Source organism: Podarcis melisellensis, assembly GCF_964234715.1.
Source record: "Podarcis melisellensis genome assembly, chromosome: 3".
NCBI lineage: Eukaryota > Metazoa > Chordata > Lepidosauria > Squamata > Lacertidae > Podarcis > Podarcis melisellensis.
This window is the reverse complement of record NC_138530.1, coordinates 81,677,901-81,704,167: the sequence shown is the minus strand read 5'-3', so window position 1 is coordinate 81,704,167 and position 26,267 is coordinate 81,677,901. Positions and strand designations below refer to the sequence as shown.

The 26,267-nt window shown below is 41.3% G+C and overlaps 1 long non-coding RNA gene across 1 annotated transcript; it reads left to right on the top strand.

The window, feature by feature from the left end:
* The first annotated feature begins 8,427 nt into the window (after positions 1-8,427).
* On the top strand, positions 8,428-25,329 carry LOC309366393. The gene is made up of 4 exons (XR_014166683.1): positions 8,428-8,571; positions 18,217-18,572; positions 19,352-19,419; positions 23,910-25,329. It is a non-coding gene; the product is annotated as an uncharacterized lncRNA (long non-coding RNA).
* Positions 25,330-26,267: the final 938 nt, after the last annotated feature.

The window sequence follows — 26,267 nt, the reverse complement described above, 5'->3', positions numbered from 1 at the left end:
TCCTGCTATTAAACCTCTCAGCAGACTCTCACGGTGGCTTATAGGTTGTAAAAGATCTGTTCGCAAGAACGGCTCCCTCACTAAGCATTCAAATCCTCAAAGCCTGTGCAAATAAACTGCAGGCATTTGAAGTGTATGAACTGATTCAGCGAGACTTGCCTGGCAAAGCCACCCACAAAGTGGGTGTTACCGTCGAGAAGACCCTGCTCCACAAAGCCATCCACCTAACCTTTGCGTTTCTGAGTTCCACACAAGCTGCTCGCCAGGTCTGGCAGTGGGCAGCGTTTGTCTCCTGGTGGGCGGCTTCCCCATCCTCCTGAAGCCACGCTGTTTCACCGGCCGTTGCTTTGCTCCTCTGGCCACCACAGTGCCTGCTGGGTTCCTGCCAAACCCAGATTCAAATTTTGGCCTATCCACGGTGGCCTGGGGGGCGGGGCAACCAGAGTGGACCAAGTGGGAGCAGGCTTCACTCCGTTTGGCTCCAGAAGCTTAAAAGGGGGTTGGAGCTGACGCCGGCAGTGCAGTCGGTCTGAGAGCATCACTCTTACTGCTTACAACACATTCCCAAACTCCAGACAACCCACTTAGCAGCTTCATATATATATTAAACAACATGGGAAATGAAACTGAACCCTAAAGGTCCCCACACTGAAGGCCTTAAGGTGCCAAATAATGCTCCACAAGCATCACCCACTGAAGATGGCCATCCAAGTAGGACCAGAAACACTGCAAAGCAGTGCCACCCATCCCCAAGGTAGATTGCCTCTCCAGGAGGATGTTGTGATTGATGGTATCAAAAGCTGCTGAGAGATCCAGGAGAATTAATAGGGACACATTGCCTCTGTTTCTGTCCTGCTAGAGGTCATCAAATGAGGCAACCAGGGCAGTTTCTGTGCCGAAACCTGAAAAAAGACTATTTCTGAATAATAATAATAATAATAATAATAATAATAATAATAATAATAATAATAATAAATTATTTATACCCAGCCCACCTGACTGGGTTTCCCCAGCCACTCTGGGCGGCTTCCAGCAGAATATGAAAATACAGCCTATTCTCAAATAAATAGGTTTAGGATTGCTTCCTTAATATTTCATTTTTTATTATTATTAAGAACCATTTTAAGGTACTGCAGCAGAGTTTTCTGTGGATGGTGCTATCAGCGCTGTTCATTATTTCAGTCCAGTTATCTGATTGGCTGTTTTAAGCACTTGTGTTGTTGCCCTTGTTATTAAACTTCATTTTCATGGGTGTTTTGAAATAGATGGGGCAATTATCTTGCAATTGTGTTAAGATAGCTATCCTTTACCATGAATGGCACATGCAACAGAAATGTGTGTCACTTCTAGGCAGGTGCAAGAAGCTCTCACAGTCCTGGCTTTTGCAGAATATTAGGTCAACTGCTTAATACAATGTACAATAAAATAAGGATTCCTATAAGCATATTCACCTCCAATTAAGCGTACACACCACTGTTTGTACAGAACATTCATTTCTATATTGGCACCATTCACTTCAGCCTTTTCAATCGTTTATCAGTTGATGCAGGGACTGAGCTACCTGAATGTTCCCTGTAACTGGAAGAGACTAAGTGATAAATCTTCAAAGCATGTTAAGATTCTTTTTCCTACCTACATTCTGAAGTGGCAGAGTCCCAGGAAGATTGTACCATGTGCTTTTGCTGAACATTTGAATTGGCTCACAAGGGCGTGAGATGAAGAATGTGGATAGCAGGAGAAATAGCTTGCTTGTAAATTTGGCGTGGTGCTTGGGCCAGAGAAAACATAAGAAGGAGAGTGGAAGGAAGTAGAAAATTGAAATAGGAGACATTTTCACAGATATTTTCACAAGTTCACTCAATTCAGGAGGCTCTGGATTTTGCCAGGATAACTGATTGTTTTTGAAGGCTTAGAGACAAAATAAAGAGAAAGGTTACAGAGGAGCTGCCATTACTTATACAAGGAGGTTGGCAGGGGGTTGGACTTGATGGCCCTTGTGGTCTCTTCCAACTCTATGATTCTAAGGAAATTATTAACAGTGTGAAGGGTCAATTGGAGAAATAGTTGAAAATTGACTAATTTAATGAGGGAATGGCATGAGGTTGTTGGGCACACCTCATTACTTCTGTTCCATTAAGCTGTCAAAAATGCCTTTGGTGGGAGAAATTCGTACAGCAGAAAAGATGGGAGTGGATCACATCATGTCCCAGATATGGTGTAGCTGTTCTCAGAGCTTTAATTCACAAGGATCTGAGTTATGGACCCTTAGCATGGTTTTCAAAAATGCAGAAATACATTCTTGCAGAAGTGCCAAGTGCCAAATGAACTAGATTCTGCCTTAGAATTATTTGGGTTCTTCCAGTAGGTGGTTAATTTATGTCACCAGTCACCAAAGCCTATCCCTAAAAATGCAAGCATTAGGTTCTAGTTCCAAGGACATAGTTGTCATTGTTATTTCTTAGCAGTGTCTTCTGAGATTCAAGAAGGACCCAGCTGCATATTATTCTTCATTGCTTCTTAGAATTCAAGCAGGATCCAAGGCGGAAGTGGCACTGGCGGAGGAAGAGGGGGGAGGGGGGAGTGCACCACCCCCGGCAGTGCAATCCCAGTGGGGTTCTATCGTGGCTGCCCCTCCTGCCCCCAGGATGTGTGCCAGCCCCGCCCTGCCTGCTCTCTGCCCCCGGTGCCGGAACATGAAACTCCACCACTGGGAAGTGGGCCTCAGCTACAAAGGCAAATCTCTCTCTTGTGGTTTCTCTCGGTTTCTCATTTTTCCAATCTTCAGTTCAGTTCCCCTCATTTCCACATCTGTTTGGGAATATTTTTGATTCATGAAAATTCACCAGCCTTTTATGTCACCTAATATATACATATCTCCTAATATACACATTTTTGCATGCAGTATCACCCAAGAAACACATTTTCACAAAGTAGCCGAAAGCGGTGCCCTGCTTGCTTTGAATACTGTGCGCACCACAACCACCACTCCCTTTCCTTGCCCCCTAAAGGCCCAAGAAAGATCACCTGCCATTGGTCAGTGGAATGCTGCAACTATGAGCAAACTACTATTTGCATACAGTAGTACAGATGCTTCAGGTTACAGACTCCGCTAACCCAGAAATAGTACCTCGGGCTATGAACTTTGCTTCAGGAAGAGAACAGAAATTGTGCAGTGGTGGCACGGCGGCAGCGGGAGGCCCCATTGGCTAAAGTGGTACCTCAGGTTAAGAACAGTTTCAGGTTAAGAACAGACCTCCAGAATGAATTAAGTTCTTAACCCGAGGTACCACTGTACTGGGGATTCTGAAATGTGTAGTCCCAACCCCAACTCTGATAGGTAAAAAAGATGTTCTGCCTGGACTTGCAGAATGGTTGTTTCTGCCTTCCTCTGTGCTTGTGGCGAAGGAGGAGGCAAGTAGCAAAGACAGGTCTTTTTGTGAGTGTTCATTTTCCCCACTAACCTGCCTGCCTCACTTTTTCCTAAAGCACCTGGCCCTTGCAGTTAGCATAACTACTAGACCTTTTTCGCTCTGTTGGCTTTGCCTGACCTGTTCTCGGAAAACTGTCGATGCTTAGGAAGTTCTGATTTTCAATGACAAAATGAACCCTGCGTGCTGATTGACAGCATATGTCTGGAAACAAAATTGCATTTATTGCCAAGAGAAAGAGACTGGGAAAGAGAGAGGTTTCTTCTTCTTCTAACAATGGAAAATATGCGTGAGATATACATTTTGTGGGGCCATACAAAATATTCTTTGTCAATGAGAGTTAATCGTATAGTCTCCTGGCCATGCCAAGCCACTTTCCTTCTTCATATGTTTAATTACTGCCAGTCCCTTTCCATTACTAATATTCCTACCTAGCCTCCATTTAAGAAACCCACTTCCATTATGTCAAAGTATCAAAGAGAGAATTCTAAGCAGGCCAGAGGAAAGAAATGCAATAGCCTTTTGTTTTCCTATTTTGTTTTCTTTTAATTGAGATTTATAATATTAACAGTAGAATATCTTTAATCTTTTACTCCTCCATGACTTCTTTTGAAATCTGGGTTATTGTTTAATCGGGCTCTGTAGGAACACAAAAGACATGGCTGAGAATCTGACCTATGGGGTTATTTCCATTATTTCAGACCTACCTTACTAGTTACTTGGCTGCTGCATCTTCCTCCTACACTCACCCAACTTTCCTCTGGGTTTGGTTTCTTAAATGAACAGTTTGACCCAGGGAAGTATTAAAGCAATCATTTTGTTATGCCCTGGGGCTTTTCAGTCATAATGAGTGCGGCTGAAACAGGCACCACAGAGGAGGCTGAAACTTAAATGATCTTAACGTATAAGCCTATACATCTATAATGCAGGAAAATCAAGGAAGAACTGACTGCTAAAATGTGAGAGAAGGAAGGATCGCTGATCCCTTTGGGGTAAGAAAAATGCTGTGAAAAGGAATTGAAAATCTACTCATGTGGAAAGCCTTGTTTCGTAGCCAGAGGTGACTGAGATAAATGATCACTGAGGGTTAATGCTGTCCATTGAATAAACTTTCTGGGAGGAAACTTTATTTATTACATTATTATTCCACCTTCCTACCACACTGAGTTCTCCAGGAGAGAAAAACCCCATCCGAAGTAGGCCATGATCTACCCATTCAGTCTAGTAACAGTGAATTAAGCTTCAGTTTATTGACTCTCATCCAGCCTATTATCAAGGTCAGACATTGGTCTAGCAAGCTCTTATCTACAGGCACAAAAAAGATTGGTGCGCAGGTACCCTACCCCTTATCATGGAACTCCTAGACCTGACCCCTTGCAAGTTTCTAGCTGTCTGCAGCTGTTGACCAAGCATTACTCTTCCATCTTAACAGCAAGGATGAAGGAAAAGGTGGAGGATGACTTCCCATTTAGTAGAATTGCGATGGCCAATGACATTGGACCTGTCAGCACATTTGCAAACTGGAGACACAGTTGTGATGCCACATACATGCTGCAATGCTCTACTGGTATGCATGTGGTATCATTCATGCTCTCCTACCTGTAATTGCCCCATAACCCCCCAATGCTTTTAAAATGCTTTGTGTTAGCTAATGGAACAGTGGGGAGGCAGGGAGATGAAACCTTGTGGGTGCCAGGGAAAGCCTCTGAGGGTGTGTTCGTAGGTACCCTAATGCAGGAGAGGGTGGTTTCTGTTTTTGCCTCTTATGTTTAGAAGATAAGTAATACTAAAAAACCAGCAACACAATATAATGGACCAAGTATAGAAGCTTGTACGTAAGCTTCCCAGAACACTGTTCAATGACCTGAATTAAGAACAGAATTTGATGAGCTGGTGGATCTTGGAAACTGTGACTCAGAAACACCTGAAGGAAGATTCCATCCTCTTTCTTCCAGGGATTACAGATTGGGAACAATCAGGGCTGCGCAATTTGCATTTAAACAAACACAAACCATCCAAATTCAGGTTTAAGGGAAGCCAAACTCTGCAATGTGAATAAAAAAATTCAGTTTAATCTCCTCTTTGTATACTTCTTTAGCATCACTTCTTTTGTTTCCCTTGCTTGCTACAAATTTGCACGACTGTAACAAGCGTTTAGGCTCCTTCCTCTTGTGGATCCTTTGTATGAGTCTTATTATATTATTTGAAAGTTTTACTGTTCTTGAGGGAACAGTAGGGATGAGGGAGAAATTAATTCAGTTTGCATTCACCAATTCACACTTCACGTACCAATGCGCAAATTGAAACACAGCTCCCCTTTGAAATTTGCATTTCTCTGAATATTGTGATGGCATTTTGCCAGCAAAAATGTGTACAAAATAGGGGGAAAGCATATATCAGGAGGAAGTGTGTACAAAAACACAATAACAATGTCATACATGGATATATAAGGAAAAATGCATGCAAACGTGCATACCATTTTTCTTGTGGACTTCTTTCTTTTGAAAAGAAGTTTGCAAATGGATTAAGAAATGGAGTGAACCGAATTTAAGACTGGTAAAGTGAAAAACTGAGAGAAAGCAAAACTGACAGATTTATCCAGGGAACAGGGGAGGGGGGGTGTCTTTAAATGTTGCTCTCAGGTCCACGTGAGATGTTCACAGGATACATAGTCTACAGTTACACACCTAGGTTCCCCCTCCGCCGACTTAATTACAAGCAGTGGGGTGTGGCCCCCCAGCATGATCAGAAACTTCCCTTGAGGTAGGAACCTTATTTTAAAAGTCCCCGTTATCTCTTAGCCACATGCATGGGGGAGAGTTTCATTTCAATTGTGCTGGGGAGGGAAGAGATAAGCTTCTCCTCCCTCTGTAGTATTTATTTATTTTTCAGTAGTAATTTATAAGAGTATTTAGAAACCAGCTCATGAAAAATATCATGGAAGGGTACAATAAAATAATCAACACAGATTTATAAAAGCCTAGAATACAGAAGACCTGGCCAACATTGAATCAAATTAATGCACAGCTACAGGCCACATATCTAGCAAGTTGCAGCTGACAATGTGGTACCACTGATATGTATTTTATTGCAATTAAAAGAGTTTAATTTTTCTCTCTACCACCCCTCCATCTTTCATGCTCAGCTTTGTTGTGATCTAAGGCAGAGAGTCCAGGATGCTTGAGAATTCATGGCTGAGATTGAGGGAGGAGGGGGGGGGGAATGCCTTCATCTGCTGGGAACATTTATGCCCATAAATATCAATTAAAGGGCACAACATTCACATTGTATCCTCTTTTCCCAAATCCAGAGCCTCCAGAACATGTGGGCATAATGTTATGTGGTACGAAAGAATATATTCCAATTTGATTGTACAGCTTTATATAGTAAGTGCTATAATAATATAGCATTACTATATATTACATAGTGTATGGTCTCAAATGCAGCAGTCCAGAGATCCACCCAGGGTGGAGAATGTGAAACAGATACATTTTCAAGGGAAAGAATGCATGTTGGTGACCTGACGTTTATCAGTGACCCAAACTCTCAAAACCAAATCCTTCCTATCATGTCATCGAATGAGATGGATGGCTTCGTATTTATGGACTGTGAGTGATTTCTATTGGGACATAAAGGAGATTGTGGGACAGCTTTATTTTGTCTTAGGGTTAGAAGTTAATTACATACCACACACACACACACACACACACATTTCTTGTACTTCTTTCTTTCTTTCTTTCTTTCTTTCTTTCTTTCTTTCTTTCTTTCTTTCTTTCTCTGAACTTTAGAGCCCTGGTGACAGTAGAAAAGCAAGTCATATTTGTTCAGAAAAGGGGAATGGTGGGGAATAAGTTGGGTTCGTTACTGACTCTTAATTTTCTCTTCTTTCTTTTGACTAACAGCAGGCAAAACATAAACATGTTACAGGCCAGACTAAAAATATAAGATTAATTGAGAGTGTAGCCAAGCCAGTGAATGGCAGGAAGACACTAAGAGTTATTTGCAGCAGTTGCTTAAAAGCATGGAATTCCCTTGTCTGTGGCAGTTATCAAAGTCCAAGCCTGAGTATTTTTTGGCTAATACCTTGTTGGGTCTTTTTTCTAATGACTGGGGTAAAGCAGAGGAGGAGGAAGAGTGTTTGGAAATGCAATTGAAATAACTGGCCTGAACATCCCATCTTCTCTGTCTTTTGCTAAAAGTTTAAAAAGGTCCACTACTGGTCTTTGCAAAATCCTGAAGCAAGCTGTTTTTTGTTGGAACGAGCCCTAAATACAGCAGTGTGACTTGAGGAAGTTTGATTTGAGAAAAATCCATGTTTTCACCCAGACCCTAATGTCAGAGTGCATGGAATTTGGTTTGCACAAAGGAAAACTTGTTATGTCAGAATTATTATGTGAAAAAATATGCTTCATTTGCTTGATCATTTCATGAAACATGGAAATGTTCCCTGGGTGATTTTGCAAAACAGTATAGCAGATGTTGAAGTCATGATTACTAAGTGTCCTGTGCTCTTGTACATTCAGAAACAGCTGCCATACCTGCTCATATTAGACGGATGCGAGAAAAGCTTTCCACCTAGCATAAAAACACTGCTTGTTGACATATGGCCTGATCCTATGCAATGCCACTCTGTGAAATAAGCACATAGGCTGAAGCATGGAGGATTTCATGGCAGACATTACAGTGTTGCAAGGCAATGGCGGATGTTACTTTGGCCTGTTCTGGTTTTGAACATGAGCCACAGTGCAGCAAGGGGGGGGGCATCGCAGCACCACGGACAGCTCCTAATGAACAACTTGATCTGACATCATCTGGGACCAGGCTGAAGCCTTTTATGCATCGACATCTGAAACCCATTCTCAGGCTCTGCCCCCTTCCTTGAAAAACGGCAGTCCTTCAAGAGGCAGGCTTCTAGTCAGGAGCCCAGCACCCCATTGTCCTTCTAGGTATTTGTGCCAGGCACATTGCTTACCTTGTGCACTAGCTCTATAGAGTGTGATGCCCTTGGAGGCAAGTATTCTGGCATCTCACCGACGTGGTTTCAGGGCCTGCACTCTTTCATCCAGGTTCAGGAGTTGTGTGGGATGGTTCCTCAGGCTTGTCCTAGCCAATGTGATGTTCAGTGTCAGGGACAAAACAAATGGTCATCCTAGAAACGGGGACCCAAGGTGTTACATTCATGGCACAATATGAACCTTATCTACTCAGAAGTATGCCCTAGCCACTAGTCGATTCAGTGGGGCTTTCTTCCTGGTAAGTACAGCCTGGATGGCAGCCTTAGTTCCAAACACTTGAATCCTGACTCTCCATGAGATGTCCATCAATGAAAAGGAGTGTGCTTTTATGTTTCAGAATAATGGTGGGAATAAATGGGGCTTATGTCCTCTTATTTTACTTTCGCATTATCCCTTTTGCTATGCCCTGCTCACAGAGTTTGCTTCGAGTCTTCGGACTGTTTGTATAAGCACCTTGTTAAAACATGATAAAGTTGGTTCCCAGTCAGCCATTTCTGAACAATTTGTTTTCAATCGGTTATGATGACAGGGAAATCAAAATATTTCCTGACCAGGAGGGTGGTTAGTTTATCATACCACCAAAACATTACATTTCAAAGTAAGATCAACTGCATTCCTAATTAATCTGAATGCCCTTTCCTCAAACAGTCTGCAGTGTTGTTTGCTCTCTGGTTTAAGGAAGCTGGCAACTGGGTCATTATTGGATTACCCTCTTACGTTCTCTTTTAATTAACATTTGGAGGAAATCTGATAACAGTGGAAGAAAAAGCTGCCATTATATGAGCCACTGAACTGCTTAGTTTCTTATCTATAATAGCTGTGTTTGGGTTGTTTGGGTTCTCTCTCTCTCTCTCTCTCTGTGTATATATATATATATATATATATATATATATATATTCCAGATTTCCCCCACTATGGTAAAATAGAGGAAAAGGGAATTTGTCCTTTGATTAAATGCAGGCCGTTTCATTGCCGACAAAAACATTGTTTTGTGATTTATTTTTTTAAAAGTATCTAATTTATATTCATTCACAGTATTTTACAGCCCATTCAAAAGCAAAGAAAAATAATGAAATAAGAAAGCTTGTGCTAAGTGAACCACTTTGCCTGTAAGGTAACTTAGCCTGGTGGAAGCCAACTTGCTAGGGAAGTACTTGAAGGACTGAGGGTAACACTATTCAATTTTTGAAGGCCAGACTTTTTTCATTGTTGTTAAAAATAAAATAGACTATCATGGTGTGAGCCCTTTGTGCAACATAAGGAAAGGTTCAACGGATATGAAACTTGGTCAGAGCTGCAATTGAAGGTTTCATGTGCCCATGGACGTATAATGCTATGCTATGCTATGGCACATAGAGCTCTGGGACAGAATCACATAGTTGCCTGCAGACTTGTACCACTTGATTGCAGCCTTTGGCCACAAACCAGATTGGAGCATATGTGCAGAGTCCTTTTTTGTATGTCCTCCTCAACAGCTAGCCCCATTTCCACTAGGGTAGTTGCCTGGGTCAAATCTGGCCTTTGAGAAGTACTCCTTTCCATTAGCAGCCCCTTTAAAAATTGTATTGGGAGTGACATCTGTGGACCTGCAGAACCCTCCTCAAACGACTTTCTGACAGAACTAATTGTCAGTCAGGGTGACAGGAAACTACCTTGAGTGTCACCTCCCCCTCCATGGTAAAGGTAAAGGTAAACATAAACGTACCCCTGACCATTAGGTCTAGTTGTGACTGACTCTGGCGTTGCGGTGCTCATCTCGCTTTATTGGCCGTGGGAGCCAGCATACAGCTTCTGGGTCATGTGGCCAGCATGACTAAGCTGCTTCTGGCAAACCAGTGCAGCACACGGAAACGCCGTTTACCTTCCCGCCAGAGTGGTACCTATTTATCTACTTGCACTTTGACGTGTTTTCGAACTGCTAGGTTGGCAGGAGCAGGGACTGAGCAACGGGAGCTCTCCCCGTTGCGGGCATTCGAACCACGACCTTCTGATCGGCAAGTCCTACCCTCTGTGGTTTAACCCACAGCACACCCCCACCATAGCATGCTATAAAAACAACTCTTGCACCAGGCATCTCAACTTTGTTTTATATTCCTGGAGAGAACCTCTGATAGATAAGCAGTCTCAACTTACTCTGTGCCTTGAGATTCTATCCAAAATCCCTAAGGATTGTGCCTGCCAAGAAGGATGCTGGGTTCCTGATGAAAGATGTGCCTAGGGAACTATCTGAAGCTCCCACAGAGTGGAAAGAAATAGGAAGGGGCCTCCATGTTCACTCTGTTTTTCTCCTTCAAGAATTAAACTTGGATAACAAGATCCTGTGACTGGATCTCCAAACACGACATCTTCCCACTGCCAAAAATGGGGAGAGGAGTGAGACCCTGCCAGCCAATTTGTTACCCGGCCATGTAATAAATCAGTGTTTTAGTGTGGCAGCGCCTGCACTTTGGAATTCCCTGCTTCTTGACACCAGGCAGGAGGAGTCTCTGCTGTACTTTCTTCAGGGCCTGCTTAAAACATTATTGTTTAGGCAAGTCTATCCAGACACCTAGATATTGGTGTGCTTTAATCTCTTTTTAGTTTACTGTTGATTTTAATTACCGTATTTACACGAATGTAAGGCAGACAAATGTTGGGTAAATTGCTTTGTGAAAATTAGGGTGCACATTAGATTTGATGGTGCATTTACATTCGCCAGCAAATACTTATTTGGTTTCAAGGTTTTGAAAATGGAGGTGTTCATTAGATTGGATGGGACATTAGATTCACATAAATACGGTAACTTTATAATTACTTGCTTTTAACTGTTTTTATTGATAATTTTAGTATTTCTTGTAAACTACTTAGAGGTTTTCTTGTAGTCAAGTGGCATATAAATATTGTTAAATAAGTGAAATAAGAAGAGAATGGCTGAAATCAAAACAGGTAGGGTTTTTTTTATATTAAAAAAAACACTTGTCCTGGTAGACTTTGAAGACCCAGTATCACTGTAGAGAGGCACCCCTGCTCCCATGGACAGAGGGAGTGTGAGGAGCAATATCCAAGGCATATTCTTCTGCCACCCAGCTCTCTTGGCATATTGGCTGCTCATTTGTATATGAGCTGTATCTTTTTTGATCTGAGCAGGATAAAGTTTGTCATGTCCTGATTTGCCAGGTGCCATCCGAAGGCAAAGTGAATCACAAAAATTTCAACCCGGGATGAATAAAGCCTTTTGTTTCCTCAAAGGATTTTCAAAAAGTGACCTTTACTCTCAGATGTGGACAGCTCTTGTCATTTCAATTCCAGCAATTACGTTAATGTGCCAAGGGAAGCTGAGTCTCAACGTGAAACAAACATTCTCCAGTACACATGAATAGCTTGTTAAGTCACACTTCCGTTCCACCACCGGTGACTCAAACAGAACACACAATATTGCATATTTGTAATTGTCTAAGTGAAACGAGATTGTGGGCATCCTCTTCAGTGAAATCCATCAAACATTTATTGTTGCAATAAAACAGAGAGCAGGAGAGAGAGAGAAAGGAAGAAGGGATTAATGGCCCATATGCACCAACGAATTCTCCCTCTCCTGAATTCTTAATCTATGTTATACTGCACATGTTTATGTCATATTAATGTCACTGTGTCTTGTCAACTTCATAATGCACACGGCTGCCACATTTATGCTGGTTCTCTGTTCACCATGCATGGTTTTGCATGAATTGTCCACACACATGAGAAACAGCCACCATTTTGTATATTACTGTAAAAAATCTAAGTATGGGTTCAGCAGTGAGGTGCAGTACTTCAGTTTCTCCCCAAGGCAAATGAACCAGATAGCCTGCTTGCTAGGAAGGAGTAGAAGGCTATTGGCTGTCCAAATGACTATAAAACAGTCTGAGAGATGTTCATTGGATCTTTTACAATATCGTGCAGGAAGCAGATACGCCTTCTGGACAGCAGAGTGCTTCTTCTGTGCCCCTAAAAAGAGATGCCCTGCTTGGCAGTGCCATCACCCTAAGAAGTTTGAGGAACAGCAGCACACTTTCTCTTTGGTGGCCCCCAAGTTGTGCCCTGTTGTTGTATACATTCCACTAGTGGCTCAAGAAACAACCTTTTCCACCTGTCATTGGGGGCAGAAGATGAGAATCAGATTAATTTCCTCACTTTGTAGTGCCTTTTTGTTTTGTTAAACATTGCTTTTAAAAAACACATATGAAGTTTTCAACTACAGTCAGGCCTTGGATCTCAAATGCCTTGGCTCCCGAAGAAATCAGCTCCTGAATGATCGAAACCCAGAAGTGAGTGTTCCGGTTTCCGAACGATTTTCAGAAGCCAAATGTCTGGTGTGGCTTCCGATTGGCTGAAGAATGCTCCAGCAGCCAATTGGAAGCTGCACCTTGGTTTTTGAACAGTTCGACTCCCGGAATGCATTCTGTTTGAGAACCAAGGTACCACTGTATTTTAAAAATATCCCCTTGCTATGTTTTAACAACAACAACAACAACAACAACAACAACAACAACAACAACAACAACAAAACATCCAGAGCTTTGCAGGCAGCATTTGGGACAGCTTCACTTCTTGGAAAGTCCATTGGGCTAGAGAAACACAGAGATGCAGGAAAGGTAGACCTGTGTTGGTACAGAATCAATAGAGCAACAGAGTGACACAAAGCTCTTGTGGACCCATGATCTAACTTGAGGAGCGGGGGAGATTCTTGCATTTGGAATTGGCAGAAGGGAAAGCACACTGAAGTGTCCCAATTTGCTTTAGTATTTGGCTCCCACAAAGAGCCAATGCACACCCCATGTAATTACTAGTATAAATAAATGAATCCACATGCTTTTAGGTGTCCATTTGAAAAAAGAATAAACAATTATGTATACGCCTTAAAAAGTAATAATATGCGAAGCGATTTTCAGTGCACCAGTGCAGACTTTAAAGACTGCATCTGTTCAAAGGACCCAGAAATGTGCATCCAACAAATCATTAAAATGCAATGAGTATTAAATCTCTTTGGAGAGAAAGTGACAGAGCTTTCCCATTTGGAGATCTTCCTGGGAGGCAATATAATTTCCCCATTCCTTTTGAAATGGGAGAAAGGTTCCTTTCTGGGCCCTGGTATGATCTTCCTTCATCTCCAAATGCCTGGTGTGATTGGAAAAAAGTGTAAAGCATGCATAACTTTCAAATGATGCATATGAATGAAGTGCTAAAGCAGGCTTCTGCTTTACTCTGGCTACTCATTCCCTAACAGGTGCCAAAAAGAGCTGGGGAGCTCATATTTGAGTAAGCTGGAAAAAAAAATCTCATCCAAGACAAGTAGACCTCACTTTGTATTTATTATTTCCCTACGCTAGTCCACCTCTTTAGTCAACATGTAATAGCCAAGTCTAACAGTCTGCATTTTGACATATTTACAGAGAAGATTGGCAGCCAAATCAACCTTGCTATCTCCCCATCCCAAGATGGAATGACAAAAAGCTCACCGAACAGAGGCATTTAGTTTTATCTGGGAATGGAGAAGGCCAGGATCTTACACGTTTTGCAAATATAGTCAGCTCCGGTTTATAAGAAATTCCCGACAAGAAGCAACACATAATTTGCCTGAATTATGTCCTTGTATATGGTGGGTGACTAAACTAAATTCTCATATAAATCTATGCTGTCTTTTCTAAAACCTTTTCAGTAAATGCAATGTCCTTGCTAGGAGTGGCCAAATTTATCAAAGCTGAGCCCAAAACCCATGTAGTTTTTATTAGCAGGCTTCCGAGCAGTTTTATGTCCCATGTATTTCAATGGGAAAGACTTCAGCACATCCTTAACTCTCCTGTTGAAATTAATGGGGCTTAGAAGTATGCAGCTCGTGGCCTATGTGGTCACAGGCCAAAGAAGGACAGCGCCTGCCATTCGTCTCCCTTCCTCAGCTGGCACCGTTCCCACCTTCAACCACACTTGCTGTTGCCACTTCTTGCTCTCTGCCTCCAGCCAGGCCTCTGATACACTACAGGGATTACATCTGGTCACCGAAAGCCAACAGGAAATTTATTAGCACTGCCAGGAAGTCTGCTGGCTGGCCCGAAAATGATTTGTTTTCAGAAATTCTACAAAATGTTCCTTTTGTAACTTTTTTTTTTTGCTGTTGAATATTCTTCAGATATTGTTCTGTGCCCAGATAGTCGCTGACATATTGCTTCACTGTCCTTAGGTAGAAATAAGCTTCAGAGAGAGAGTGTGCTTATCTAGACTGGGTTCCTTTCAGCAAGAAGGGTCACTGGAGAGCTGCAGCAGTTTTTCATGCTTGGATTTACTGTATTCAAAAATATGGAAGGTAAGCATGGCAAAGGCACATAGCACTCCTGTCCACAACAAATCATGCCAAAATCAGACCCCCCAAATCAGAAGTCCTTTCCCAAGCTCTAAGCTGGCCCTCTGCTCTTTCTTAATTCACACATTAAGTAGGAGAAACACATTGCAAAATTCAGAGAGGTCTGAATTTTAAAGGATTGGGGCACTTTTTCAGGAAGGGCGAATTTGGCAAATCTGCATAAAAATACAAGCTAAATTAATTTCCATGCCATCCCTATGCCTTCAGCAAAAGAAGAAGAAGAAAAAGGGGTCTAGCCTTCCACAGATGTTTCATTTTCTGGCCATTGCCTGTAATGTGCATGGAAAACTACCTTGTCCGATATACTCTCTTGGCTAAACTTCCAAACTTTTAAAAGTCTGGTGGCCTGAAAGTTCTTTCTTATTTACAGCTACAGGGCAGAACGAAGTGTAAACATTTTAAAACAATAATTTAAAGAAGCATTATTTAAATTGAGCATATTTCCTTAGCTTCAGCATCGTCTAGTTATTTAAGAACTGCTTAAGGTTTAATTTTTTCTGCAACATGCTTTCTTTTTCCATCTCACTGTTCATCATGGGTCAAAGTCTAAGTGCACATTTCAGCTGGATTGCACAGTTTAGGGGAAGCCTTCCCTTTATGCCATCTCTGGCAATACTTTGGTTTTTTTATTGTATGCTTCCTCTCAGCAACCAGTATTCTCAGTTTTGGATGACAGGATTTTGGTTGACCCAATCAAGTTGATATTATATTCCTATGTAAAGACTGGGATCCTAATCTGTGTTACCTTAGAAGTTTCTAGTAAGCTTGGGAAATCAGGAAGAAACTTCAGCCTCATAAAGGATAGGACAGCACATGAGCTTCTTGTACTGCCAGTTTGATTCTTCCATGCATTAGTGTACATTCTGAAGTGGTGGGAGCCATTCTCATTGGTTCCAGCCATACTCTAATGACTACAACATACTTTCCTCTGTTGTGGAACCAGCCTGAAAATGGGGGATGATTCTCTACCATGAGAAGAAGCTGAATGTTGCATACAACTGCAGAAGAAAGTTGGACAAGCCCAATGCCATCATATACTGCCATAAGCAAAGAGAACAAAATGGCGCACACAGCCAGTAGTAGTGCACACTAGCCATTAGAGCTCCATTGTTTGGGAAGATGGACGTCTCTGTGCTGACACTGCTAAAAATCAAATGCCAGAATAGTTTTGGTCTGCAATTGGGTTTACCCTTTCATACCTGCATCAGCTGAAATTTAGTATACTGAAATACAAAATTATACAAGTGTATAATAATAATAATAATAATAATAATAATAATAATAATAATAATACAATCCCATTCATTTTTACTTAGAATGAAAGCTTAATGTATTAAATTGGGCTTACTCCCAATAAATATGTTCAGGACTGCAGCCTGAATGGTGCAGCAAGATCTTTTAAAGCATTTTCCATAGCAGGGAATTAGCATTTGGTTTCTGTTTCAGGCATGTGTGTATGTTTGACTGCGTGCAATTTAGGATCCATTTCAGGAAGCAAAAAGCTGAAACTATTATTATTATTATTATTATTATTATTATTATTATTATTATTATTATATTTTGTATACCACCCTATACCTAATACATAATAAAAACAAAAACAAAAACAACACAGTAAACCCCACCAAACACATTTTAAAAGGGCATTGAATCAAAAACACATCTGTTTTATTTATTTATTTTTAGGTTAATCCTCTTGTCTGTCACTATACTCTCTTTCTTCTGTTGCACTTGCATTGGGTGCAATGTTAGTCACATTCAAAGTTTACCCATTGAAATTAATGGCCATAACTAACTAAGATCCATTAATTTCAATGGGTCTACTTCTGAGTAGAAGCTACTTGGAGTCAACCCGTTGTGAGTCTAAGAGGTACTGAAATGGAAGGACTGAGCTCCATAATTAGAGCTGTGTGACAATTAATTTGAACATTTTAGGAAGTCCCACCAACCCTATGCAAACTAGCAGGAAGTGACATGTACACCCCTCCTAACAGTGACTGGCCCAACTGGCTGGCAGTGCTTCCAGTCATGTCAAAAACCACTTTGGCTGTACCCTAAATCTGTAGTCAATGGGAACAGATCTACCGGCTTTTGATTACAATGGTGCTGGAAATGAACAGGTAGCTCTACCCAGTATTAAAAAAAACCAGTTTGCTTTTATTACTGCATAATCTCCCCTAATCTCCACTTGAAGAAAGGAAAAAGAACACATCAGCAAACAGTATAATACAATTCTAAATGATTAATTTCTGATTCTGAGCTGTAACAGGAAGGAAGTTGAAGAGGACTGTGGCTGTGTGTGGGTGGGTGGACAAATATTATCTAGCACCTGCCTATGGGGTGACCTTGCAGTCAAACAGCATTAATCCTTGCTGTCCTGCTTATAATATAGTTTGAAAAAATAACAGTAGTGTTGGAGGGTCATCTTTGGTAGTAGAATGAATAATGGTCGGCTTCAACTGTACACCTGCAGCTGGTCGTTTCCTTTCAAATGTCAGAGTTCCTCTTCTTTCATGGGTGTCATAATGTGAAAGGTTGCAACAACAGTGCTTTAACATATTGCAGTGCTTTGTAATGGACATTAGACTGACATTGTTTCCCTCCTCCAAATATTATAAATAATCAAATGCCAGAATCATTCATTTTTATAGATGCAAAGTCATTTTTTAAATGATTTGCATGACGTAGATTTTCTGGAATTATCCTTTGGGGCAGATCATGCAAAGTCATTAAAATTGGCTGTGCGTACAACTCCTTGGCCTTCCTCGGTACTCTGCTAAAAGATCACACTAATTAATGGATCCCCCTAAGCCATTTGGTTACTGTATTCTGGCGGACATGTGTATGAAACTGCACAGACCAACAGAAGCCTAGGCAGGCAAAGTGATTAATTAAACACTTCATTGCAGGGATCACCAACCTATTTAGGCCTGTGGATGTTTTTGGATTTTTGAGGAAGTGCTGCTGGTCACTTCTATTCCTCATAGAGAGACAGAAAGAGTGCACACACAGATTTAACTTTTCTAAAGGACCTTTATCAAAAGTGGTTATAGTAGAATTAATCAAAGTCTTGAAAAGCACATAGAGCTGGAAGAGGAAATAGTAATCCAAGTTACAGATAAATTCTTGTGGTTGTTATTACTACTACTACTACCCCAATCACTGCTACCACTACTGTTATATTTATTTAATAAATTAATATAAATGTGTTATGTTGGTCACATCTTCTAAAACACATTATTATCATCATCATCATCATCATTATAAAACACATTGTCATCATCATCATCATCATGTCTTTCCCACAGATAAAACAGAACAAGCTAAAAACATAGAAAAGGTGTAATTAAACACTAATAGAATTAAAATAGTATAAAAAATCCATTAAACACAGGCAAAGCAAGCCCTTCAGCCACCTTTGGCAGACTTATTGAAGCTCAGGCCTATTAAAACACGAATAGTGTAATGTTAATTGGAGTGTGATGGACGGACCTTGGGCCTGCCTCCTGAAGACCTAGAAGCGATCAGACCCAGGTGGTGTGTCATCCATTCTGGAGGCACTTAAAAGTTAGAGCCTGACAGTTAAACTGTCAGATGGAGCTTAGAAAGTGCCTAGGCAGGGCTTAGGCAGGGCAAACCAGATGACTAGCCTGAGGGGAAAGTAAAGACCCTAGAAGGGACTGGGAGTGCTTTACTGACTTAGCAGAACAAAACAGCCATTCTAGGAGGCAACAGTTTATTCAGAAGCAGGTTAAAGTGAAAGATTTAAGTAAAGTTTTTAATTATCTCTGTGAAAAGTTTTGACTGAAACACAATGTTGTTCCTTATCAGAGGCATCATTAAGCTGGAACCCTCAATGAGTGTGTTTAGATACCTCTCAAGTGTTATTGACAAGGAAATGTCTAAATCTTAAAATGCCCAAATCCAGTCATGTTAACTAGCTCCCTCCTTTCTCGAGGGAGGTTGCCACATGGAGTTCAGATAGCACTAGGCAAAGCACAAAATTTGAAGTAACAGAGCTTACAAATGTAACTTTGGTTACTACAGAATTCCCCAATCACGCAATACATAAATTGTGTGATTAGCTATCATGTGGTGCAAAGGTGGGTAGCCTCAGGCCCAGTATGGGTGTCAAATGTGGCCCCCGGCACATCTCTTTGGCCCTCAGGACTCTTCCCAGGCCATTCCCATCCCTAGGCCATTTTTCTCCCCAGGCTGTATCCCTCACCAGCACTGCATACCCTTCTTGAGTGCTTTTCTGTGGTAGGACTGTGTCCTTGAACTGTGACCATTTTAGTTATTTATTTCATAACATCTATACGCCGCTTGATTGTCAAAGAACCTCAAGGCCTCTTGCTTGCTTTGGAAGACGTTCTTAGAGGGTGTGTGCGTGTGTGTAGAAACCTCTGACTTTGTGTGACCAGAATATAGCCTGCTGCACAGAACTAAGAATCACGTTCATTGCTATGCCAACTTTTGCCTTTGACTCCGCCCACCATAGCCATGTGACCCTTGAAAGTTTTTTCCCCATACAGGAGCGTGGTCCTTGGGAACTTGTGAAAGTCATAAGGTGTGAGTTATTTGTGATGTGGCAAATGGAGAGGTGAGTTTTAAGGCCAGGGTCTTGGTAACTCCTCCATCCCTGTATGTCAATTAGCATTAGGGTGGGGGAGGGGCTTCTGTTGGTGGAGGAGGCACTAACAGGAATTGCATGCTCCTCTTCTGTCTGGAATGAGTTGCTGCAAATTCAGAGCTTCTGCTCTTTCTCTTTTGCTTTTTAAAATTATTATTATAGAAAGCTATCTCTGTGGTATTACAGCTTAACGTGCTTGACCACACATTTCTTCCTTATCTCTGTCTTTCTCTGACTCATCTCACATATATAGATGGTTTTGTGTTGAATAGCAAAATATTTCAAGGAAGGGGGCTGAAATGTTTAAAATAACTTTCTGTCTGTTTCCCTCATACACGCACACACAAAGTATGCTCCTTTTTTAGCCAGCCTTTATATGATTTGCCATTGACTAGATCTTCCCAATTTCCATTTCCATTTCTCCATCAAACATTCATGATGAAAAATTGCTTCCTACTGAGTATCCATTAGTTACTGACGCTGAGGCTAATAAGCAAACTGTGAGTGCACTAGATAGCAAATTGAAATGAGTCACAAAATACACTTAGCATGCCTTTCCTGTTGGTGGTGGTGCGTCATTGGTAGAATGCTTGTTCCTTAACAACACACATATAAAGATCAGCAACATGGCCTTTTTTAAAAAAGCACACACACAACGCACAATGGTCAACAGAACCTCCATTAACAAGGCTAACTGATTTGTTTATTCTCAAATGAATAATCTCAGTACAAGATGAACCATACCAGACATTACTTTTTTACCTAATATGTTTTCAAGGTCTGCCTACAAATTTACAGGAGTTGTGTGAATGCAGTGGGTATCATAAAGTTATGGTCACCTGGGAATAAGAATTCACTGTAGTTCTCTCCTGAATACAGTCCAGACCTACAGTGCTAGCTTTGTTTTTTATGCAATAGTCTTTAGGATATAATCCTGGGCACACTACTGAGAAGCAAGACTGAATGCATAGTGGATCAATCAAAATGGAGAATGAGGTGAAAAACCAACTTAATATTTAAGACTAGGGATGGGGAAGAAATTTGACTTGGTTCACATTTAAAGGGGAAGCTATGCGCCTAATTCATAATTTCCATTACAATGCAAGGACTGAAACACAATTATTGGTTGAACTTGAGAGTTCTATGAAGTTTGCAATGCAATTCAGCAAAGTAATGAGTACAAAAATGCAGAATAAAACACACACACAATCTGAAAGTAACTTAGAACACTGTGTTGTACTGTGGAGAAATTGGCTTGCTCAAAATAAAAATAAAAATAAAAATAAAAATAAAAATGGGTATATTGGGCAGAATTGCATGCAAATGTGTACATTAGAAGAAAATCCATGCAAAAATGCTGGTTAAGTTTCATGATACTTAAAAAATAAAATAAAATGCAAACTCATGTGGAAATGTGAAGAACTGAACTTCTCCACTGGAAAAATGAGAAATGGAGAGGTAGAAAAATTGTCCTATTTGCCAATCCCTACTTTGGGTAAATGTGTTGCAGACTTGGCTGTAATTTATTACTTGGAAACTTAGTGATGGTTGGAGTCATTTAACCCTAATTATCCCCATCCTAAACACATTTGTCCAGATGTTTGTGGTATTCCCACTGTCACTGAACAGATGATTGTCAAGAAGGAAAAGGGGATTCTGCTGGGAACCTCTGACCCCTCTGGACAACATGCTTCAGGCCAGCGTTGTCTGGTAGAGGGGAAGGAGGGGGCTTCAGCTCCCCCATCTGGCAGCTCAGCAGCCCGGCGGGGGCTGGGACGAGCCTCCATGCATCCCACCCCTGCCCAGCACATGCTGGGTGGCATCATATGATGCATCACGTGACACGTCACATGATCACGCCCCCTCAAGGGGCAAGTCCCTCAAGGGGCAGGTTGGCACCCCTGCTTCAGGCTACCTCATATTACACCCTGCACATTTCTGCAAAGCAACGTCTTACATCTATAGTCATAGCAATCCACTTCAGGAAAGCTTTTTGCCCCATGCAAATTACTATTCACTTGACTGTGGTGCTCAGATGCAGTCTCAAGAATGTTATGTATAACTATGCCCCTTTTAAAACAAAAAAAATTCCTTCCAGTAGCACCTTAAAGACCAACTAAGTTAGTTCTTGGTATGAGCTTTCGTGTGCATGCACACTTCTTCAGATACTTCTTTGGTATCTGAAGAAGTGTGCATGCACACGAAAGCTCATACCAAGAACTAACTTAGTTGGTCTTTAAGGTGCTACTGGAAGGAATTTGTTTTGACTATGGCAGACCAACACGGCTACCTATCTATGCCCCTTTTAAAACTTGAATTCAAGTCCTATAGATTTTTTCTGGATACAAGCATACCCATCTTCCCATTATATCAACATAACACCCCATATATGACTGTAACATGGACTGCATTGGCTTCTTCTTCAGGCTTCAATGTGTTTAGATTGCAGTCTTAGTGAACTTCTTTTTCTCTTATCTATGTATCATTAAGAAGCAATGACACCTTTATTGCTTTTTGCAACTCAGAAGCATTATGATTTATCATAGTTCAGTGTTGGGCTCTGTGATGTTTGCTCTTTAGTTTCTTATACCATGCTAATTGCAGGGGGAACTGGAGCAAAGCACATTTGCCTTCTTTTATCACGGCAGTGGCTAGGTAGAGCCTCTTAATATTCAACAAGGAACAGATGGGTGAAGCAAAATATACTGATTAGTATCTCATGGAAAAGAAAATCCGTGTGCATGCAAACAATGCCTCTATGTGCCATCTGTATGATCTAAATTTGTGGGAAGTCACGAGTGCTTAGAAAATGAAGCATTTTTCCATGAATAGAACCTGGATTGAGATTTGAATATGCATCAAGGAGAAAATGTACAATTTCCAACATCTATTGTAATCAACCAAAAAAGCATGCTGCCATGTCTTTGAATGTACTTTTTACCCCTGTGACCTGAACTGCCTACCCTGTAAAAGAATTGGTTTTCTTTTTCCATCTGGAATTGTAGATTGTAGGAGATGTAGAAAACTCTACACTCCCACCCCATAGCACCTTAAGAGTATTTATTTTATTTAAAAGCAACTATAAGCATTTTAATGAGGGTGAAAGAGGAGAGCGCAAAATATGGTCTGCAGCTCAACATCAAAAAAACGAAGATCATGGCCACTGGTCCCATCACCTCCTGGCAAATAAAAGGAAAAGAAATGGAGGCAGTGAGAGATTTTACTTTCTTGGGCTCCATGAACTACAGATGGTGACAGCAGTCACGAAATTAAAAGACGCCTGCCTGGCAATGACAAACCTAGACAGCATCTTAAAAAGCAGAGACATCACCTTGCCAACAAAGGTCCGTATAGTTAAAGCTATGGTTTTCCCAGTAGTGATGTATGGAAGTGAGAGCTGGACCATAAAGAAGACTGATCGCCGAAGAATTGATGCTTTTGAATTATGGTGCTGGAGGAGACTCTTGAGAGTCCCATGGACTGCAAGAAGATCAAACCTCTCCATTCTTAAGGAAATCAGCCTTGAGTGCTCACTGGAAGGACAGATCATGAAGCTGAGACTTCAATGGCCACCTCATGAGAAGAGAAGACTCCCTGGAAAAGACCCTGATGTTGGGAAAGATGGAGGGCACAAGCAGAAGGGGATGACAGAGGATGAGATGGTTGGACAGTGTTCTCGCAGCTACCAGCATGAGTTTGACCAAACTGCGGGAGGCAGGGGAAGACAAGAGGGCCTGGTGTGCTCCGGTCCTTGGGGTCACGAAGAGTCGGACACGACTAAATGACTAAACAACAAGAACAACATAACCATTTCAATATCTCTAAGCTGTAGTAGTGGCACAGTGGTGGAACTCTGAGAATCTCTTTGCTCAGAATCGTTCTACTAATCTTCCTACATCAGTGGTAGCAGCTTAGAGCCATGTGGAATTGGTTGCATGCCTGTGTGAATGGTATATTTAATGCTTCTGTCCCACAGGATCTAACAAGTGCCCCTTACCACCACTATATTTTAATCAGTGGACCACTTAAATGAAGCTTTGATTGATTAATAGGTGGGTACAAATTTCAATCCATGAGTTAAGGGAACACTTTCAGGCTACTTTAGTTTTCATTTGTCATTGGGTACTTTTGGGCATCACAGTATACCATAAACCATGGCTTACTGTGAATGAGCAGGGTGTGGCATATGATGTCCAATAGCCAGCATGGTGTAGTGGTTAAGAGCGGTGGACTCGTAATCTGGTGAACTGGGTTCGCTTCCCCGCTCCTCCACATGCAGCTGCTGGGTGACTTTGGGCTAGTCACAGTTCTCTGAAGTATCTCAGCCTCACTCACCTCATCGAGTGTCTGTTGTGGGGGAGGAAGGGAAGGGAGATTGTTAGCCGCTTTGAGACTCCTTGGGGGAGGCAGGATATCAAGTCCAAACTCCTCCTCCTCCTCTTCTTCTTTTCTTCTTCTAGCTCCCATTGGCTCCCACAACCCTTGGCTTACCATGATGTCCAAAGCAGCACTTGTGGTTTGTTTCACTCGACTCACAATCAAGAAGCCAAGAACAAACCTTGGCTTCAGATCATGGTTTGTTTGGAGAGAACCAAATCCATTAGCACCTTTTTCAGCTACCAATATAAGTGACGTGTTGTGGTATGTTGCTCTCACTCATGCTAGTGAAGAAGCACTGTTGAGTAATCAGGCTGCATGCACTTGAACACTGCTGATACACAGTAAACCAAGGACTATATGATCTGAAAACAGAGATGATGTATGTGCTTTTGTAACCCATGAATTATTTTTATTTAAATAACAGCTTGTCATGCCATCCAAACCTGACAAACGGTGGTTAATATTAACTCTGGTTCATTTGAAGCAAGCCAACTTCAAACTTTGGCTTATGAAGCTGGCATGCTTCAATGAACTATAGTTAAGATGAACCACAATTAAGGGTTCAGATTTAATGTTTACCTGTGATTAATCAAAATCAGAATGAGAAGCTTCCACACTCTTCCTTGTGGCCAGCCCTGAAGGAGGAGAGGGGAGAACAAGGCTCACCTTGGCTCATTTTCTTCATGCTGAACTATCATTTAACAAGGTGTTGAAATGCAGGTATAGTAACTAACCTAAGAACAATGGATGAGCTTCAAATGGGAATATTAGCCTCATTCTCCATTATTGAAACTTAACATTTCATGCACTATAGCAAAATGGCTTTCATTGGGGTTATTATTTTTTAAAAGTTTATGGCAAGTAACAACACTCCTGAACTCCTTATGGTAATAATGGGCAGCCAATTTTATGTATTTTTAATAGTATATACATGCCCTGTATATGTTTAAGTACTGGTACTTGTTGTTGTTGTTACATAGAGTCATATTATTATTATATATGGTCATACGTGGATACAAAAATGCTAAGAAATGTGAAAATGAAAGAAAAATGCTCCGCAAACAGTTTTTGCTCTCATGAACGTTAATATACGTTGTTCTAAATGAAGAATCTGGTTTGTTCTAATTTTAGTTAACATTTAGTTAACATCTGAAGCATTTTTAACATTTGTTCACCTCTCCCAGAGGGCCACATGATATGCTTACAGCTCTTTGCCAGGAAATTTCATGAGAGACTAGGTTTGCAGCGGAGCCCATTTCTAGCCCACATTTATATACTTCTGTTTCCAACTCATGTGTCCGGCCAGGTCATTGGACAGGAAGATGATGTTGGCTGGAGGTTTCTGGGAGGCATCCTGCTACTGTTTTCATAATAACCCACAACCCTTGCAGCGCTGCCAGTGGAGTTCCCAGCTGTAAGCAGCTGCAGAATTGGAACAATGTAGGCAACTATGCTGAAAACTAATATATATTTAGCAATTGCACTAGTGATGTTGAAGCTGTGGCCCTTTGAATATTGCCGATACACAGCTCTCATTATTCCTTGTCATTGGCTGGGGTGTAATGGGAGTTGAAGTCCAACAATATCTAGAGGGCCACAGAGTCCCCATCCATGGGTTACACTGAATTGAGTGACAAAACACTTTGGTTTAGCTGTTCATGAGCTGCTGAAATGCCTTTAGCAGTTCTGAAGGGCAGCAACCAAGAAATCTCTCTGCAGCAGTCTGAATTTGACAAAGGTAAGCATAAGATGGTGCTCTTGATTGACTTTTTAGAAATTGGATTGGGACATAGGAGTGAAAGCTGTCTCTCAACAGGGGCCATTTGGGGTTATAGCCAGCACCTTTATTTGAGCCTTGGTGATATAGCAGGTATATTTTTGATGTAGATGAATTATGCATCTGGTGAACTGCCACTATACTATTCACAAGTGGATATTCACAAGATTACAAATACTTAATGAACAGTACCCACAAAATATGCTGATCTCTAGTGATAACAGAAGGCCATTTTTCTCTGTCTCTCACAAGTTTTGCAAACCACCATTTGTTTCAAAGTGCCCAGTCACTAAACAAGGTAAGGTTTGGGACCAAAGGGTAAAGGGTGACTAACAATTTGTAACAACAACAACAACAACAACAACAACAACAACAACAACAACACCCTGGGTAAGCTCTAGAGTGTAAGACATCAGGATAGGGGTCAGATGGAAGAACTGGGTGTTGCCAGTATACAGTACAGGCAAATGGCAAGTATCCATGCTATCTAGCCCAGTGGCCTCATTGAATGAATATGGGATGGAATGAAGACCTTGATGATCTCAGCAGAGGGATTAATGAGCAACTGACTCATCAATATTTTGGGAGGTGTTGCTTGCAGCTAGAAATAGGAGAACAGTTACCTGGACACCTGCCAGATCTTGTAATAATGTCATCAGTG